Source organism: Portunus trituberculatus, chromosome 4 (genome assembly GCF_017591435.1).
Source record: "Portunus trituberculatus isolate SZX2019 chromosome 4, ASM1759143v1, whole genome shotgun sequence".
Classification (NCBI taxonomy): Eukaryota; Metazoa; Arthropoda; class Malacostraca; order Decapoda; family Portunidae; genus Portunus; species Portunus trituberculatus.
Window position 1 is genome coordinate 8,432,936 of NC_059258.1, and position 19,561 is coordinate 8,452,496.

General features: G+C 41.0%; 1 long non-coding RNA gene across 2 annotated transcripts in view; it reads left to right on the plus strand.

The window, feature by feature from the left end:
• Positions 1-16,921, plus strand: part of LOC123512737 — a 33,569-nt gene extending 16,648 nt beyond the window's left edge. The window contains exons 2-7 of one of the 2 annotated variants that reach the window (XR_006677171.1): positions 2,326-2,410; positions 5,987-6,163; positions 8,220-8,304; positions 11,887-12,063; positions 14,127-14,211; positions 16,796-16,921. This is a non-coding gene — a long non-coding RNA (uncharacterized LOC123512737). The remainder of the gene's footprint in view (positions 1-2,325; positions 2,411-5,986; positions 6,164-8,219; positions 8,305-11,886; positions 12,064-14,126; positions 14,212-16,795) is intronic. The other variant, XR_006677175.1, reaches the window with a different exon arrangement.
• Positions 16,922-19,561: the final 2,640 nt, after the last annotated feature.

Consider the following 19,561-nt stretch of genomic DNA (forward strand, 5'->3'; position numbering starts at 1 on the left):
TTCCAAGATGGTGGTAGAACATTGATGATGTGAGGGATGATATCATTTTTTGCACTAATAATATAGTGTTTTATGATTATCAAACATATTGATTCTCATTAGTGCCTAGTCATAGATCCCAAAGAGAGAGAGAGAGAGAGAGAGAGAGAGAGAGAGAGAGAGAGAGAGAGTTAATCCCTACTACCTGTGTTGCCTCCTTTTCTTTCCCCCACATCAGTCATCCTTTTGTGTCTTTGGAGGGAGAGAGCAGGTGAGGACAGGGTAGCAGATCACAGTCAATGACCAATTGGTTTAGTTTTACAGAAAAGGTCGGCAGACACGTGTCCAAATGTGTAGTGGAAAATAAAGCAAAAATATCGTCAATTCAGTTTGGTGGATTCCCCTAAACTTTTCATGATGAGTGTTTGGAAGAAGCCATCAGGATCGTTATGACTGAACCACTTTATGAAGGGAAGAGAACCAGCCAAGCCAGCCAAGGGGAAAAAAGGCCCACTTTAGTGGTGGCTCTCTACAAAGAGAAAAATGGCAGCCAAAATTAGGGAGCAAATGCCTCAATACCTCCCTCTTAAAGGAAGAAAAGTCCTAGGAAGTTGGAAATACAGATGCCGGGAGTTCCAGAGTTTACCAGTGGAAGGTATGAATGATTGAGAGTACTGGTTAACTCTTGTGTTAGAGAGTTGGACAGAATAGGGATGAGAGGAAGAAGAAAGTCTTGTGCAGCAAGGCTGCAGGAGGAGGGGAGGCATGCAGTTAGCAATATCAGTAGAAGAGTTAGCATGAAAATGGCATTAAAAGATAGAAAGAGATGCAATATTTTGGTGGTGAGAAAGAGGCTGAAGACAGTTAGTCAGAGGAGGGGAGTTGATGAGACGAAAAGCTTATGATTCCTCCCTATCTAGTAAAAGTGTGTGACTGGAATCCCTACAAACATGCAAAGAGTACTCCATACAGGGACGGATAAGCAGTTGGAAGGGTGAGAGAAACTGGCAGAGACGCCTCAGAACGTTTAACTTCATAGAAGCTGTTTTAGCAAGAGATGAGATGTGAAGTTTCCAGTTAAGAGTATGACTAAAGGACAGACCGAGGATATTCAGTATGGAAGAGGGAGACAGCTGTGTGTCATTGAAGAAGAGGGGATAGTTGTCTGGAAGGTTGTTTCAAGTTGATAGATGGAAGAATTGAGTTTTTAGGGCACTGAACACTATTAAATTTTCTCTGCCCCAATCCCAGATCTTAGAAAGATGAAAAGTCAGGCATTCTGTGGCATCCCTGCGTGATCTATTGACTTCCTGAAGGAAAAATTAAACAAAATGATTGGCAATTCATTTTAGCCTATTTACGTCGGTCTCGAGTTACGTCAAACTCGCACTTACGTCAGTCCACTATAAGACAATTTAAGATTTAAAAAATTGAAAATTTATAAATCGCAAAGCGCGGGGTTTATTGTTATTGTTGGCCGCCAGGCGTCACTAGTGGTTATCCACCACACCGCCCGCTTCATGCTTGAATACAATAACACTCTACGTACCTCAGTTCCACCACACCGTCGCCCCTGGCTAGTGTGTTCCTACATCTGCGTTTGCTGACTATCTTTGTATCTTGCTCAATGGCACCAAAAAAAAAAACTCCTGAGTGATAGCAGTGATGCTAAGAAAAAGAAAACCATTACGCTACAAGAAAAAGTGGACATAATTAAAAGACATGAGAAGGGAGGCAGCAGCTGTGTGTAAGGGAGTGAAGAAGAAAATGGGAAGCCCGTTACCATGACAACCTTGGGGGGCTCACACACCTATCACAACAATAACAACTCCGGAGCCTTCGCCTGGGCCACACGACACTGCAGCTCACTTGCACCGTCTGCGCTTGTCTGCTGATCCCTATTGCCCTTTCCTATTGCATTTCCTGCTCCGCTGCCCACGTTTCAACTCCCACCGCACTGCACTACGCTCCCAGCTGTCCACCCTGGGCGTCACAACATTCGACCTGCCCACCCTCCTGGCGGCCTCAGACCGCCCCTCTCGGCAACCCGCAGTCCTTCGTGTTCGCGGCCCTAATCAATATATTCCTACATAGTTGTAAATAATATACCAATATAACAATATAACCTTTTACTTACCTGAATAACCATAAAAAAATATTGGTTGAAAACTTGATAATATGCTTTGAAAGTACAAAAACTCGAGTTACGTACAAAATTGACTTACGTCATGTTTCAGGAACGTAACTCTGACGTAACTCGGGACCTTACTGTAAATTTAAATATTCTTGTTTCCATCATAACACATCTGGTTTGCAACTTTATCTTCACTCTTTTACTTTGATCAGCAGGTCCTTCATGGAGGGACTGGGGGTGATTGAACAGCCACCCATTGCCTGCAACAAAACTCTCCAAAGTGTTGGGATGCCAGAGGTGAGCTGGAGTGTTGACATTGCTCATACCTAGCTGCTGCTTCTGATCCATACTACTTCCTTCCATCCATCTTTCCCTTCTTTTTAATGCACTCTTCCACACTCACACACTGTGTGCAGTGATAATGATGTATTACATGGAGTCCTCAGTTTTAAATTTAAAGTTAAAAACACACTACAGGTTGAACCTACCAAATCTGGCAACCACCGGACCTTAGACTTGCCGGACCATGGAAAATTCCGAACTATAGGTGGTCCACAAAACACCCTCTGTATATTTACCCTGCATTATACAAGTGAAGCTGTAACATTGTTTTGATATATGATAGTTATACATGCAGAAGTATATAGAAAACACGTAAAATTAAGTTCAGCATGGAAAATTTTGCCCTCGCCATTATCATCTCGCCGGACACAGGGACGTTACCAGCGCCGAAGTTTAAATCACTGTATGAGAGCATTGTTTAAATCACTGCTTTTACCCTCCTTAAGTGTTCTATGAACCTCCATGTTCTTGCTCTCACACTCACAGTAAAACTTGAGAAGTTGATTCTTCTGTTTTTTAAAATTTTTTATATCATAGACTGTTGATGAGCCAATGTTGTACTGTTGGCATAGAAACCGCACTGAAACACCTTTATCTAGCTTCCTCAATAGGTCCACTTTCTGTTGCACTGATATTGTCATTTGTTCGCCCTTTTTGGGGCGTTCACACTAACACTATCACTTCCTGGTCGCTTGGAAGCCATGTTTAGGGGCAAATATTACAGAAAAAAAATGTTAATGCACCTGGGTGGGTGGTTCTTGCAATGAGCGGCAGCGTGGTTTCTGATCCAAATTTGACCCAGAATGCCCGGGTTCCAAAACACAGTACAGCGCCACTGCGTCCTAGCGGTGGTCCGGCAAATCACTCCGGCCAATTCAAAAATTCCGGCAAACAAACATTTTGCTGGATGAAGGAATACCAGATTAAGGAGGTTCAACCTGTACTATCACGCATGCATGTCCCTAAAATTTAACATGAAAGACAGAAAGATTCATCCACATCTCTAGTTTTACATTTTGTTCATCACTCACTACCCACATTTTAGGCACAGTGCACATTTCCTGTGTGTCACATTATCCTTGCTAATATAGCCAACTTTCCTGCTATTGTTGTAATTATCCCTTCATTACTGCAGCCACTGATCATTGTAAACAAGGCACTCTCCTTCTCCCATACCATATCATCATCTTTACCCATGCATGTGTGCGCCTCACACCCAGACAGAATCGTCAAGTGCTGAGAGGTTTGCTACACTACTTTCAGTTTCACTGTCTCTTATCTCTTTTTTCAGGATCATTAATTAAATATTACTCATCTGGAGAGTGTTCCAGTAAGTGTGTCCTCACTTCACTATCTGTCTTATAATTATGGTAGTGGTCATTACTGCTATTATATCTAATATGAAGCAAACTTATGAGTTTTCCCAAGGCTGATTAAAGATATTCATGTGTGGACTATGGTAGTAGGGTAAGACTGGGTTAAATTGAACATGGTCGTGTAAGAAACAGCATGCATAGTGTCTGCCCTATCAAGAGTATGTTTTCCAATCATGTTAAAGGAAGAAAATGGGAGATTCCAAGATGGTGGTAGAACATTGATGATGTGAGGATGATATCATTTTTGCACTAATAATATAGTGTTTTATGATTATCAAACATACTGATTCTCATTAGTGTCTAGTTATAGATCCCAAAGAGAGAGAGAGAGAGAGAGAGAGAGAGAGAGAGAGAGAGAGAGAGTTAATCCCTACTACCTGTGTTGCCTCCTTTTCTTTCCCCACATCAGTCATCCTTTTGTGTCTTTGGAGGAGAGAGCAGGTGAGGACAGGGTAGGAGATCACAGTCAATGACCAATTGGTTTAGTTTTACAGAAAAGGTCGACAGACACGTGTCCAAATGTGTAGTGGAAAATAAAGCAAAAATATCGTCAATTCAGTTTGGTTGATTCCCTAAATTTTCATGATGAGTGTTTGGAAGAAGCCATCAGGATCGTTATGACTGAACCACTTTATGAAGGGAAGAGAACCAGCCAAGCCAACCGAGGGGAAAAAAAGGCCCACTTTAGTGGTGGCTCTCTACAAAGAGAAAAATGGCAGCCAAAATTAGGAGCAAATGCCTCAATACCTCCCGCTTAAAGGAAGAAAAGTCTTAGGAAGTTGGAAATACAGATGCAGGGAATTCCAGAGTTTACCAGTGGAAGGTATGAATGATTGAGAGTACTGGTTAACTCTTGCGTTAGAGAGTTGGTCAGAATAGGGATGAGAGGAAGAAGAAAGCCTTGTGCAGGAAGGCTGTAGGAGGAGGAGGCATGCAGAAGAGTTAGCATGAAAATGGCATTAAAAGATAGAAAGAGATGCAATATTTCGGTGGTGAGAAAGAGGCTGAAGACAGTTAGTCAGAGGAGGGAGTTGATGAGACGAAAAGCTTATGATTCCTCCTATCTAGTAAAAGTGTGTGACTGGAATCCCCACAAACATGCAAAGAATACTCCATACAGGGATGGATAAGGCCACCTATATAGAGTAAGCAGTCGGAAGGGCGAGAGAAACTGGCAGAGACGCCTCAGAACGTTTAACTTCATAGAACCTGTTTTAGCAAGAGATGAGATGTGAAGTTTCCAGTTAAGAGTATGACTAAAGGACAGACCGAGGATATTCAGTATGGAAGAGGAGACAGCTGTGTGTCATTGAAGAAGAGGGGATAGTTGTCTGGAAGGTTGTTTCAAGTTGATAGATGGAAGAATTGAGTTTTTAGGGCACTGAACACTATTAAATTTTCTCTGCCCCAATCCCAGATCTTAGAAAGATGAAAAGTCAGGCATTCTGTGGCATCCCTGCGTGATCTATTGACTTCCTGAAGGAAAAATTAAACAAAATGATTGGCAATTCATTTTAGCCTATTTCCCTGAACTTTTTGATATGATGGTTTGGAAGAAGCCATCAGCAGCGTTATGGCAATCTGACATTTAACGATTGAACTGGACACTGAGTTGTTATTAATATGTTGAAGTGAAATAATAATACTGTGAAGTAATTATTGTTCATCTTGTCCAGTTTTATATCTTTGTAAACAAAATCTTTTGTAATAGTGTTAATGTAAGAGTTACGAGATGTGTAGTTGTGAGGATGAAATTAGTGAGAAAAAACAGTGTTTAAAAGATCATAGCAGTCTTATGATATAGACAAAGGGTGGAGAAGCATGGCAGTGAGGCATGGAGTTAGGCAAGAGTCTAGGAGGGAGAGATAACACACGTGATAAAGGGTACACGAGGGTTCAAGGTTAAGCTGTCAGCCTCAACTCTCTGCAATTAAACATTTGTTTCTTGTCTTTTTCTTGAATTGTCTAAATCTAATTCTTATCAAATTTATGCCCGCTAGGACATAAAAGCATTCATAACATTAAAGATAAATAAAGTGTGACAAATTGGGTAACTCTGAAAGACGGAGATTGTGAGCATGATTCAATCCTTTAGAAATACAATTAGTAAGAAGAAACATTCACATACACCTCCATTGCTTGTTGTCCTTGGCAGGGAGGTGAGAATAACCCACCTGGGTATGAGGCAGTGCTACTTATAGAGGCCTCTCAATGAGCCATGTGCATCACCCCAGCAACCCTCGACTCCCAACGGCCACAATCCGTCCAAGCAACTGCCCCAGAACACCACTGCCACCCCAGCTGAGGTCCTCTTATGCACTGAGGCCTCCAGGTACTTATTCCTCCTCAGACTCTCTCATTCAAGTGTTGTGACCATATTCCAATATACTTATTAACACATCTTCACTATTTTGAAAGACTTGTTGAGGTTACACCAGTTTTAAGGTATTTTTCAGGACTAATGACAAATTTACATGATTATTAGGTTATTAACAGTAGGAATCCTTAAGAACCTAAGTAATCATCTCTGCAGCTTTGAAAATGGCTTTGATGAGAGCAGTGTATTTCTAAATATGAATCTTGATTTACTTAGTAATATCATTTTATGTGTTTGTTGAATGGAAGGAAATTTTAAATGAAAACTAATGGTGCTGGTGTCAGGCATACATTCTTTTCATTGATGCATTGCTGTGCTTTTAATCACCTTTCTAATACTTCTACTGTGTACTCGTCTTGTAATTCTAAGATTTTTGCCTGTTATATTCTGGCGACAAAAGTTGTATTTTTTTATTTATTTATTTATTTTTTTATTTATTTTTTTTACGGTAAGGACTATAGTCCCTGTAGGCACACTTGAAGAGTGTATGGGAAGCGCTGTTCAGGTTCCGCCCATTACTGGCGCAGGCAATTCTATTTATAGTGGTACCCATATTAGGGCCCATATCACCACCCAAGCTCATCTTGAGTGTAACCACCTAGAACCTGGGTATCATGGTGATATGTAGGTAACTTTGAACCACTCGAGAAATGGCAAAGAGTTTTAAGGCTGTACGTGGTGGGATTCGAACCTACGCGTGGACGTCTTCCCGATCCCACGCTCACCACCTTATCCACTATTGTATATTTTCTATTGCTTAAGGTTTTTTTTTATGGATTTTAATTTCATATACAGTAAGGTCCCGGGTTACGTCGGTCTCGAGTTACGTCAAACTCGCACTTACGTCAGTCCACTATAAGACAATTTAAGATTTAAAAAATTGAAAATTTATAAATCGTAAAGCGCGGGGTTTATTGTTATTGTTGGCCGCCAGGCGTCACTAGTGGTTATCCACCACACCGCCCGCCTCATGCTTGAATACAATAACACTCTACGTACCTCAGTTCCACCACACCGTCGCCCCTGGCAAGAGTGTTCCTACATCTGCGTTTGCTGACTATCTTTGTATCTTGCTCAATGGCACCAAAAAAAAAACTCCTGAGTGATAGCAGTGATGCTAAGAAAAAGAAAACCATTACGCTACAAGAAAAAGTGGACATAATTAAAAGACATGAGAAGGGAGGCAGCAGCTGTGTGTAAGGGAGTGAAGAAGAAAATGGGAAGCCCGTTACCATGACAACCTTGGGGGGGGCTCACACACCTATCACAACAATAACAACTCCGGAGCCTTCGCCTGGGCCACACGACACTCGCAGCTCACTTGCACCGTCTGCGCTTGTCTGCTGATCCCTATTGCCCTTTCCTATTGCATTTCCTGCTCCGCTGCCCACGTTTCAACTCCCACCGCACTGCACTACGCTCCCAGCTGTCCACCCTGGGCGTCACAACATTCGACCTGCCCACCCTCCTGGCGGCCTCAGGCGTCCACCCTCTGGCAACATGCAGTCCTTCGCGTTCGCGGCCCTAATCAACAACAAAAACAAGCTTGTGTTTCATATTCCTACATACTTGTGAATAATATAACAATATAACCTTTACTTATATAACGCTTCTACTCCTACCGCACTCCACAAAGTTCCCAGCTGTCCGCCCTGGGCGTCACAACATTCGACCTGCCCACCCTCCTGGCGGCCTCAGACCGCCCTCTCGGCAACCCGCAGTCCTTCGTGTTCACGGCCCTAATCAATATATTCCTACATAGTTGTAAATAATATACCAATATAACAATATAACCTTTACTTACCTGAATAACCATAAAAAATATTGGTTGAAAACTCGATAATATGCTTTGAAAGTACAAAACTCGAGTTACGTACAAAATTGACTTACGTCATGTTTCAGGAACGTAACTCTGACGTAACTCGGGACCTTACTGTAAATTTAAATATTCTTGTTTCCATCATAACACTTCTGGTTCGCAACTTTATCTTCACTCTTTTACTTTGATCAGCAGGTCCTTCATGGAGGGACTGGGGGTGATTGAACAGCCACCCATTGCCTGCAACAAAACTCTCCAAAGTGTTGGGATGCCAGAGGTGAGCTGGAGTGTTGACATTGCTCATACCTAGCTGCTGCTTCTGATCCATACTACTTCCTTCCATCCATCTTTCCCTTCTTTTTAATGCACTCTTCCACACTCACACACTGTGTGCAGTGATAATGATGTATTACATGGAGTCCTCAGTTTTAAATTTAAAGTTAAAAACACACTACAGGTTGAACCTACCAAATCTGGCAACCACCGGACCTTAGACTTGCCGGACCATGGAAAATTCCGAACTATAGGTGGTCCACAAAACACCCTCTGTATATTTACCCTGCATTATACAAGTGTAGCTGTAACATTGTTTTGATATATGATAGTTATACATGCAGAAGTATATAGAAAAACACGTAAAATTAAGTTCAGCATGGAAAATTTTTGCCCTCGCCATTATCATCTCGCCGGACACAGGGACGTTACCAGCGCGCCGAAGCTTAAATCACTGTATGAGAGCATTGTTTAAATCACTGCTTTTACCCTCCTTAAGTGTTCTATGAACCTCCATGTTCTTGCTCTCACACTCACAGTAAAACTTGAGAAGTTGATTCTTCTGTTTTTTTAAAATTTTTTTTATATCATAGACTGTTGATGAGCCAATGTTGTACTGTTGGCATAGAAACCGCACTGAAACACCTTTATCTAGCTTCCTCAATAGGTCCACTTTCTGTTGCACTGATATTGTCATTTGTTCGCCCTTTTTTTGGGGCGTTCACACAACACTATCACTTCCTGGTCGCTTGGAAGCCATGTTTAGGGCAAATATTACAGAAAAAATGTTAATGCACCTGGGTGGGTGGTGCTTGCAATGAGCGGCAGCGTGGTTTCTGATCCAAATTTGACCCAGAATGCCCGGGTTCCAAAACACAGTACAGCGCCACTGCGTCCTAGCGGTGGTCCGGCAAATCACTCCGGCCAATTCAAAAATTCCGGCAAACAAACATTTTGCTGGATGAAAGAATACCAGATTAAGGAGGTTCAACCTGTACTATCACGCATGCATGTCCCTAAAATTTAACATGAAAGACAAAAAGATTCATCCACATCTCTAGTTTTACATTTTGTTCATCACTCACTACCCACATTTTAGGCACAGTGCACACTTCCTGTGTGTCACATTATCCTTGCTAATATAGCCAACTTTCCTGCTATTGTTGTAATTATCCCCTTCATTACTGCAGCCACTGATCATTGTAAACAAGGCACTCTCCTTCTCCCATACCATATCATCATCTTTACCCATGCATGTGTGCGCCTCACACCCAGACAGAATCGTCAAGTGCTGAGAGGTTTGCTACACTACTTTCAGTTTCACTGTCTCTTATCTCTTTTTTCAGGATCATTAATTAAATATTACTCATCTGGAGAGTGTTCCAGTAAGTGTGTCCTCACTTCACTATCTGTCTTATAATTATGGTAGTGGTCATTACTGCTATTATATCTAATATGAAGCAAACTTATGAGTTTTCCCAAGGCTGATTAAAGATATTCATGTGTGGACTATGGTAGTAGGGTAAGACTGGGTTAAATTGAACATGGTCGTGTAAGAAACAGCATGCATAGTGTCTGCCCTATCAAGAGTATGTTTTCCAATCATGTTAAAGGAAGAAAATGGGAGATTCCAAGATGGTGGTAGAACATTGATGATGTGAGGATGATATCATTTTTGCACTAATAATATAGTGTTTTATGATTATCAAACATACTGATTCTCATTAGTGTCTAGTTATAGATCCCAAAGAGAGAGAGAGAGAGAGAGAGAGAGAGAGAGAGAGAGAGAGAGTTAATCCCTACTACCTGTGTTGCCTCCTTTTCTTTCCCCACATCAGTCATCCTTTTGTGTCTTTGGAGGAGAGAGCAGGTGAGGACAGGGTAGGAGATCACAGTCAATGACCAATTGGTTTAGTTTTACAGAAAAGGTCGACAGACACGTGTCCAAATGTGTAGTGGAAAATAAAGCAAAAATATCGTCAATTCAGTTTGGTTGATTCCCTAAATTTTCATGATGAGTGTTTGGAAGAAGCCATCAGGATCATTATGACTGAACCTCTTTATGAAGGGAAGAGAACCAGCCAAGCCAGCCAAGGGAAAAAAGGCCCACTTTAGTGGTGGCTCTCTACAAAGAGAAAATGGCAGCCAAAATTAGGGAGCAAATGCCTCAATACCTCCCTCTTAAAGGAAGAAAAGTCTTAGGAAGTTGGAAATACAGATGCAGGGAATTCCAGAGTTTACCAGTGGAAGGTATGAATGATTGAGAGTACTGGTTAACTCTTGCGTTAGAGAGTTGGTCAGAATAGGGATGAGAGGAAGAAGAAAGCCTTGTGCAGGAAGGCTGTAGGAGGAGGGGAGGCATGCAGAAGAGTTAGCATGAAAATGGCATTAAAAGATAGAAAGAGATGCAATATTTCGGTGGTGAGAAAGAGGCTGAAGACAGTTAGTCAGAGGAGGGGAGTTGATGAGACGAAAAGCTTATGATTCCTCCCTATCTAGTAAAAGTGTGTGACTGGAATCCCCACAAACATGCAAAGAATACTCCATACAGGGACGGATAAGGCCCCTTTATAGAGTAAGCAGTTGGAAGGGCGAGAGAAACTGGCAGAGACGCCTCAGAACGTTTAACTTCATAGAACCTGTTTTAGCAAGAGATGAGATGTGAAGTTTCCAGTTAAGAGTATGACTAAAGGACAGACCGAGGATATTCAGTATGGAAGAGGGAGACAGCTGTGTGTCATTGAAGAAGAGGGGATAGTTGTCTGGAAGGTTGTTTCAAGTTGATAGATGGAAGAATTGAGTTTTAGGGCACTGAACACTATTAAATTTTCTCTGCCCCAATCCCAGATCTTAGAAAGATGAAAAGTCAGGCATTCTGTGGCATCCCTGCGTGATCTATTGACTTCCTGAAGGAAAAATTAAACAAAATGATTGGCAATTCATTTTAGCCTATTTCCCTGAACTTTTTGATATGATGGTTTGGAAGAAGCCATCAGCAGCGTTATGGCAATCTGACATTTAACGATTGAACTGGACACTGAGTTGTTATTAATATGTTGAAGTGAAATAATAATACTGTGAAGTAATTATTGTTCATCTTGTCCAGTTTTATATCTTTGTAAACAAAATCTTTTGTAATAGTGTTAATGTAAGAGTTACGAGATGTATAGTTGTGAGGATGAAATTAGTGAGAAAAAACAGTGTTTAAAAAGATCATAGCAGTCTTATGATATAGACAAAGGGTGGAGAAGCATGGCAGTGAGGCATGGAGTTAGGCAAGAGTCTAGGAGGGAGAGATAACACACGTGATAAAGGGTACACGAGGGTTCAAGGTTAAGCTGTCAGCCTCAACTCTCTGCAATTAAACATTTGTTTCTTGTCTTTTTCTTGAATTGTCTAAATCTAATTCTTATCAAATTTATGCCCGCTAGGACATAAAAGCATTCATAACATTAAAGATAAATAAAGTGTGACAAATTGGGTAACTCTGAAAGACGGAGATTGTGAGCATGATTCAATCCTTTAGAAATACAATTAGTAAGAAGAAACATTCACATACACCTCCATTGCTTGTTGTCCTTGGCAGGGAGGTGAGAATAACCCACCTGGGTATGAGGCAGTGCTACTTATAGAGGCCTCTCAATGAGCCATGTGCATCACCCCAGCAACCCTCGACTCCCAACGGCCACAATCCGTCCAAGCAACTGCCCCAGAACACCACTGCCACCCCAGCTGAGGTCCTCTTATGCACTGAGGCCTCCAGGTACTTATTCCTCCTCAGACTCTCTCATTCAAGTGTTGTGACCATATTCCAATATACTTATTTAACACATCTTCACTATTTTGAAAGACTTGTTGAGGTTACACCAGTTTTTAAGGTATTTTTTTCAGGACTAATGACAAATTTACATGATTTTTAGGTTATTAACAGTAGGAATCCCTTAAGAATCTAACTAATCATCTCTGTGGCCTTTGAAAATGGCTTTGATGAGAGCAGTGCATTTCTAAATATGAATCTTGATTTACCTAGTCATATCATTTTATCTGTTTGTTGAATGGAAGGAAATTCTAAATGAAAACTAATGGTGCTGGTGTCTGGCATACGTTCTTTTCATTGATGCAATGCTGTGCTTTTAATCACCTTTCTGATACTTCTGCTGTGTACTCGTCTTGTAATTTTAAGATTTTTGCCTGTTATATTCTGGCGACAAAAGTTGTATTTTTTATTTATTTATTTATTTTTTATTTATTTTTTACGGTAAGGACTATAGTCCTGTAGGCACACTTGAAGAGTGTATGGGAAGCGCTGTTCAGGTTCCGTCCATTACTGGCGCAGGCAATTCTATTTATAGTGGTACCCATATTAGGGCCTATATCACCACCCAAGCTCATCTTGAGTGTAACCACCTAGAACCTGGGTATCATGGTGATATGTAGGTAACTTTGAACCACTCGAGAAATGGCAAAGAGTTTTAAGGCTGTACGTGGTGGGATTCGAACCTACGCGTGGACGTCTTCCCGATCCCACGCTCACCACCTTATCCACTATTGTATATTTTCTATTGCTTAAGGGTTTTTTTTTATGGATTTTAATTTCATATACAGTAAGGTCCCGGGTTACGTCGGTCTCGAGTTACGTCAAACTCGCACTTACGTCAGTCCACTATAAGACAATTTAAGATTTAAAAAATTGAAAATTTTTAAATTGCAAAGCGCGGGGTTTATTGTTATTGTTGGCAGCCAGGCGTCACTAGTGGTTATCCACCACACCGCCCGCCTCATGCTTGAATACAATAACACTCTACGTACCTCAGTTCCACCACACCGTCGCCCCTGGCAAGAGTGTTCCTACATCTGCGTTTGCTGACTATCTTTGTATCTTGCTCAATGGCACCAAAAAAAAAAAACTCCTGAGTGATAGCAGTGATGCTAAGAAAAAGAAAACCATTACGCTACAAGAAAAAGTGGACATAATTAAAAGACATGAGAAGGGAGGCAGCAGCTGTGTGTAAGGGAGTGAAGAAGAAAATGGGAAGCCCGTTACCATGACAACCTTGGGGGGCTCACACACCTATCACAACAATAACAACTCCGGAGCCTTCGCCTGGGCCACACGACACTCGCAGCTCACTTGCACCGTCTGCGCTTGTCTGCTGATCCCTATTGCCCTTTCCTATTGCATTTCCTGCTCCGCTGCCCACGTTTCAACTCCCACCGCACTGCACTACGCTCCCAGCTGTCCACCCTGGGCGTCACAACATTCGACCTGCCCACCCTCCTGGCGGCCTCAGGCGTCCACCCCTCTGGCAACATGCAGTCCTTCGCGTTCGCGGCCCTAATCAACAACAAAAACAAGCTTGTGTTTCATATTCCTACATACTTGTGAATAATATAACAATATAACCTTTTACTTATATAACGCTTCTACTCCTACCGCACTCCACAAAGTTCCCAGCTGTCCGCCCTGGGCGTCACAACATTCGACCTGCCCACCCTCCTGGCGGCCTCAGACCGCCCCTCTCGGCAACCCGCAGTCCTTCGTGTTCGCGGCCCTAATCAATATATTCCTACATAGTTGTAAATAATATACCAATATAACAATATAACCTTTTACTTACCTGAATAACCATAAAAAAATATTGGTTGAAAACTCGATAATATGCTTTGAAAGTACAAAAACTCGAGTTACGTACAAAATTGACTTACGTCATGTTTCAGGAACGTAACTCTGACGTAACTCGGACCTTACTGTAAATTTAAATATTCTTGTTTCCATCATAACACTTCTGGTTCGCAACTTTATCTTCACTCTTTTACTTTGATCAGCAGGTCCTTCATGGAGGGACTGGGGGTGATTGAACAGCCACCCATTGCCTGCAACAAAACTCTCCAAAGTGTTGGGATGCCAGAGGTGAGCTGGAGTGTTGACATTGCTCATACCTAGCTGCTGCTTCTGATCCATACTACTTCCTTCCATCCATCTTTCCCTTCTTTTTTAATGCACTCTTCCACACTCACACACTGTGTGCAGTGATAATGATGTATTACATGGAGTCCTCAGTTTTAAATTTAAAGTTAAAAACACACTACAGGTTGAACCTACCAAATCTGGCAACCACCGGACCTTAGACTTGCCGGACCATGGAAAATTCCGAACTATAGGTGGTCCACAAAACACCCTCTGTATATTTACCCTGCATTATACAAGTGTAGCTGTAACATTGTTTTGATATATGATAGTTATACATGCAGAAGTATATAGAAAAACACGTAAAATTAAGTTCAGCATGGAAAATTTTGCCCTCGCCATTATCATCTCGCCGGACACAGGACGTTACCAGCGCCGAAGCTTAAATCACTGTATGAGAGCATTGTTTAAATCACTGCTTTTACCCTCCTTAAGTGTTCTATGAACCTCCATGTTCTTGCTCTCACACTCACAGTAAAACTTGAGAAGTTGATTCTTCTGTTTTTTAAAATTTTTTATATCATAGACTGTTGATGAGCCAATGTTGTACTGTTGGCATAGAAACCGCACTGAAACACCTTTATCTAGCTTCCTCAATAGGTCCACTTTCTGTTGCACTGATATTGTCATTTGTTCGCCCTTTTTGGGGCGTTCACACAACACTATCACTTCCTGGTCGCTTGGAAGCCATGTTTAGGGCAAATATTACAGAAAAAAATGTTAATGCACCTGGGTGGGTGGTGCTTGCAATGAGCGGCAGCGTGGTTTCTGATCCAAATTTGACCCAGAATGCCCGGGTTCCAAAACACAGTACAGCGCCACTGCGTCTAGCGGTGGTCCGGCAAATCACTCCGGCCAATTCAAAAATTCCGGCAAACAAACATTTTGCTGGATGAAAGAATACCAGATTACGTCACTTAATGCATTACTCACGTGACATATCATGATCTTATAGGTATAGGTACTGACTTGTTCTATGAATAATTTATACGAATGTCAGTTAAGCAGATTCTGTAACAGAGATAGTGTATCTAGATAATCATGTGATATTAGGTCAAGATGCTTGACATTAAGTGTGATTAACAGTATGCAACTTATGTATTCAAGATGTTGTCATAATTAAGATGATTGATTCTATTTGAAAGATTGTAAGAGTGTATATTAGGAAGAAGTAAATGTGAGTACTTATACCATTGATTCTCATAAATGATCATTGATCCCATCAGAGTCAATTAGTATGGATAGATATAGAGAGAGAGATAATCATGTTCATCGTGTTGACTAACATCTGTCATTGTGTATGCAATCGGAAGAGAAAGTAGATGAGGTAAGACAATAGAATAAGTAGTCATTCAATGGTAGGATCACTAAATATGATGAAATGCAATGACGTCATTAGCTGATCAATATGATTAATGTTTATGAGAGATAGAGCATCCAGATCCTAGTGATGAGACCATATAGGAGTAAACTGGGATGTCAAAGGAGATGCCAACTGGATGAGAGATGCAAGTGTACCGTAGAAAGGCAGTAAGTTGATAGCTAGTTAAGATTCAGATTAGAAGTTAAATGAAGTAGAGATGATGATATTTGGTAGGAGTGAAATGTGAGAGGAGAAGTATGAGAGATGAGAGAGTAGCTCAATGATACAGAAAATCTCATTGAGAAGTGCAGACTGAAGAGCTCATTAGAAGATAGAGATGAAGTCATAAAAGACGGGTGAGAACATGGTTGAAGAGAATGGAAGTCTAGAAGTTATTGGAGATTGATCCATGACTGAAAAGAATTTCGTAATGATAGGAATACAATTGGATTCATAGGAGTGAAGCATGTCATGAAGAGTTGATGATAGTAATGATTGGAAGGTGAGAAACGGCTAAAGCGCATAGCCATTGCTAGTGCTAAAAGTTTGATATGATGGTTTGGAAGAAGCAATCAGCAGCGTTATGGCAATCTGACATTTAACGATTGAACTGGACACTGAGTTGTTATTAATATGTTGAAGTGAAATAATAATACTGTGAAGTAATTATTGTTCATCTTGTCCAGTTTTATATCTTTGTAAACAAAATCTTTTGTAATAGTGTTAATGTAAGAGTTACGAGATGTATAGTTGTGAGGATGAAATTAGTGAGAAAAACAGTGTTTAAAAGATCATAGCAGTCTTATGATATAGACAAAGGGTGGAGAAGCATGGCAGTGAGGCATGGAGTTAGGCAAGAGTCTAGGAGGGAGAGATAACACACGTGATAAAGGGTACACGAGGGTTCAAGGTTAAGCTGTCAGCCTCAACTCTCTGCAATTAAACATTTGTTTCTTGTCTTTTTCTTGAATTGTCTAAATCTAATTCTTATCAAATTTATGCCCGCTAGGACATAAAAGCATTCATAACATTAAAGATAAATAAAGTGTGACAAATTGGGTAACTCTGAAAGACGGAGATTGTGAGCATGATTCAATCCTTTAGAAATACAATTAGTAAGAAGAAACATTCACCAATACCTCCAATGCTTGTTGTCCTTGGCAGGGAGGTGAGAATAACCCACCTGGGTATGAGGCAGTGCTACTTATAGAGGCCCTCAATGAGCCATGTGCATCACCCCAGCAACCCTCGACTCCCAACGGCCACAATCCATCCAAGCAACTTCCCCAGTGTCAAGTGTCTATACAGGTGTGGCAGGGTAAATCAAATGCAGAGAGTCAATTTCTTGGCGTTTACTCATTGGAGCCACGGATACAAGTTCTTCCTCTTAAGCGCCATTCCTTCGCTCTCCCAGGACCCTCATCAAAACAAACCCCCGAAAACAACTGACGATAGAGAAGCGCGAGCGCATTATGAATGTTAACAGACTTTCTCTTTAAACAAAAAAAATCAAAGCACTTTCACAAAAAGAAATGAGGCAAATACTAACTGAAAAACAAAACAATGCAATTGAGCAATCTCTTACTATTATCTTAACATACATATATGTAATCACATTACATACACAAAGATCCATTTTCAAAAACTCTAGCTATTTTCAATGGATTGACTCTTTTAGTGAGCACATCTGCTAGCTGTGCTTTTGATTCTAACCAGAAAATCTTTACTTCCTCATTTTGTATCATTTCTTGGAGAATAGCTAGATCAATTCTTAATCTCTTTTCTGACACACTCTTTACTGAGTACACATTATCAAAAAGTGAATGATTGTCAACATAGAGCTCCACTGTCTTTTGCTTTCCTGTTGTACAATATCTGAGACAACATGTGTCCTAGATAAAAGGCCATATCTACTGCCTACACAGCTACTAGTGTTTCTGAGGCCAGGGTACTCTTAACAACTCTTCTTATTTTCTTGGCCTCCCAGTATAAAGGACAACTATTTCCATTCTCCAACAAGAAAAATCACAAAACCTCCAGCACTACTGAATCCATCAGGAAGATTAGCATGTGAAGCATCACTGTACACAGCCAACTTGCACTTGGTAACATCACCTAAACATGGGAAGTACATTGAGCTCTTAAAAGTACAGGCTTTTCTTAGACACTTGTTTGCCTCAAGCAAATCTACTTTGGGTGTGTTTACTTTACAACTAAGTTCCAATACATCATATGACAAATCAGGTCTTGAGTTGGTACATAACCACCCTAGTTGGCCTACTAGACTCCGAAAATTCTCCTTTTCTTCTTCATTACACTCCACATTCTTATTAAGTCCTCTCATGGCACTCACATTAACACAGTCTAAAGTCTTGCAGTACTCATTTTGGTGAAGTGTTACACCAAGTTCATTTTGTACAACATTCATTCCTATGTATCTGAAAACAGTGTCATTTTGTTCCCTAACTTGAAAATGCCTCCTGATCTGAGCAATGACAATATTTTCAAATCTCTCAGTTCCTCCCCACAAAAAATCATCTACATGCATCAAAAACATTCCACACAGTTTTCCTTCACAATGCCAATAGAATGCTGCAGGGTCAGTTTTCACCTGAATACACCCCCGTCTTTAACAAGAAACTCTTCACTGTTAGATACCAATTCCTAGCAGCATCATTAAGGCCATAGACACATTTTTTCAATTTCCATAGCAAACTGTCATCACAACCAGCCTCATCAGGGGGAACAAGATACACTTCTCGCTCAAGGTGTTCACTTTGTAGGAATGCAGCTTTAATGTCAATGGAATTCACTGCCCATCCTTTGGATGACAATATAGCCATGAATGATCTCAACACTTCCTTACTCACTGTTGGTGAATCTGACTGAACCTTTTCTTTTTCTTCAAAACCTCTGGCAACCAGCCGTGCTTTCATTTTCTTTTTTTCCTTCATTGGTTTCTTTTTCTGTCACCACCCATCGAGTAGATAATGCCTTTTGACCTTTGTTTGGCATCTCCTCAAACACACCAAATCTCTTCCAGCTCTTCAGTTCATCATCTTTTGCTTTATCAAGTTCAGTCTGTTTTACATTTTCACAAGCCATCACTATTTCATTGGGTTCTTGCACTTCATCTCTTTCCACAACTGGTGTCCATTCTTCAACATCACTATTCCAATCAATGGCTGATACATGTCCATTTTCATACTCAATATTCCTCCAGCTACTATATTTTCCAGTAGCTTTTCCAGCACGACTGTGTACAGTAACTGTCTGCCACTCATCTGAGTTCTTAGGTAGGAATTTCACTCTCTGTCCAATCTTAGGAACACTTTTCAAGCTTACACTGTCCTTGGGTGTGTTCACAACTGAAGACTGGTCCACTTTTTCCTCTTCCACTGTTTCACTACCACTTATATATCTTTTTCCATATTTTCCACTGGATTTACTACTGCCTCAATCTCTTTCTTGTCACTTCTGATTTTGTCTTCATTTTCCTTTTTATGCCTTAACATACCCAGTAGTGCACTCCTCCCTTCTGCAGTGTCTCTTTCAAACCGGTATGGCATCTCTTGAACGTGTGTTTCATGTGCTCTCACAATATTGGATCCATACTTCAAGATTACTGTCTTACCATCTTGACCAATAACTGTGGCTGGGCCTTTCCATTCCTTTTGTTCATCTCTCTTAAAGTAGACATGGGCTCCACTTTTATGGACTTTACCACTGGATCTCACTTTGTGCCTTAGTGCTCGTCGTATCTTCTCTGAAGTCTCAGCAGCAATGAAAGCTTTCCTGGCAGAGTGACTGGCATTGAGATGTTTAGCTACCACCTCACTTGTTGTACCTTCAAGTGCCGGAAGCTCGTCACTCAAAGTACACGGTAGATTAGGGTTACGCCCGTACACGAGTTGATATGGGCTGAAACCA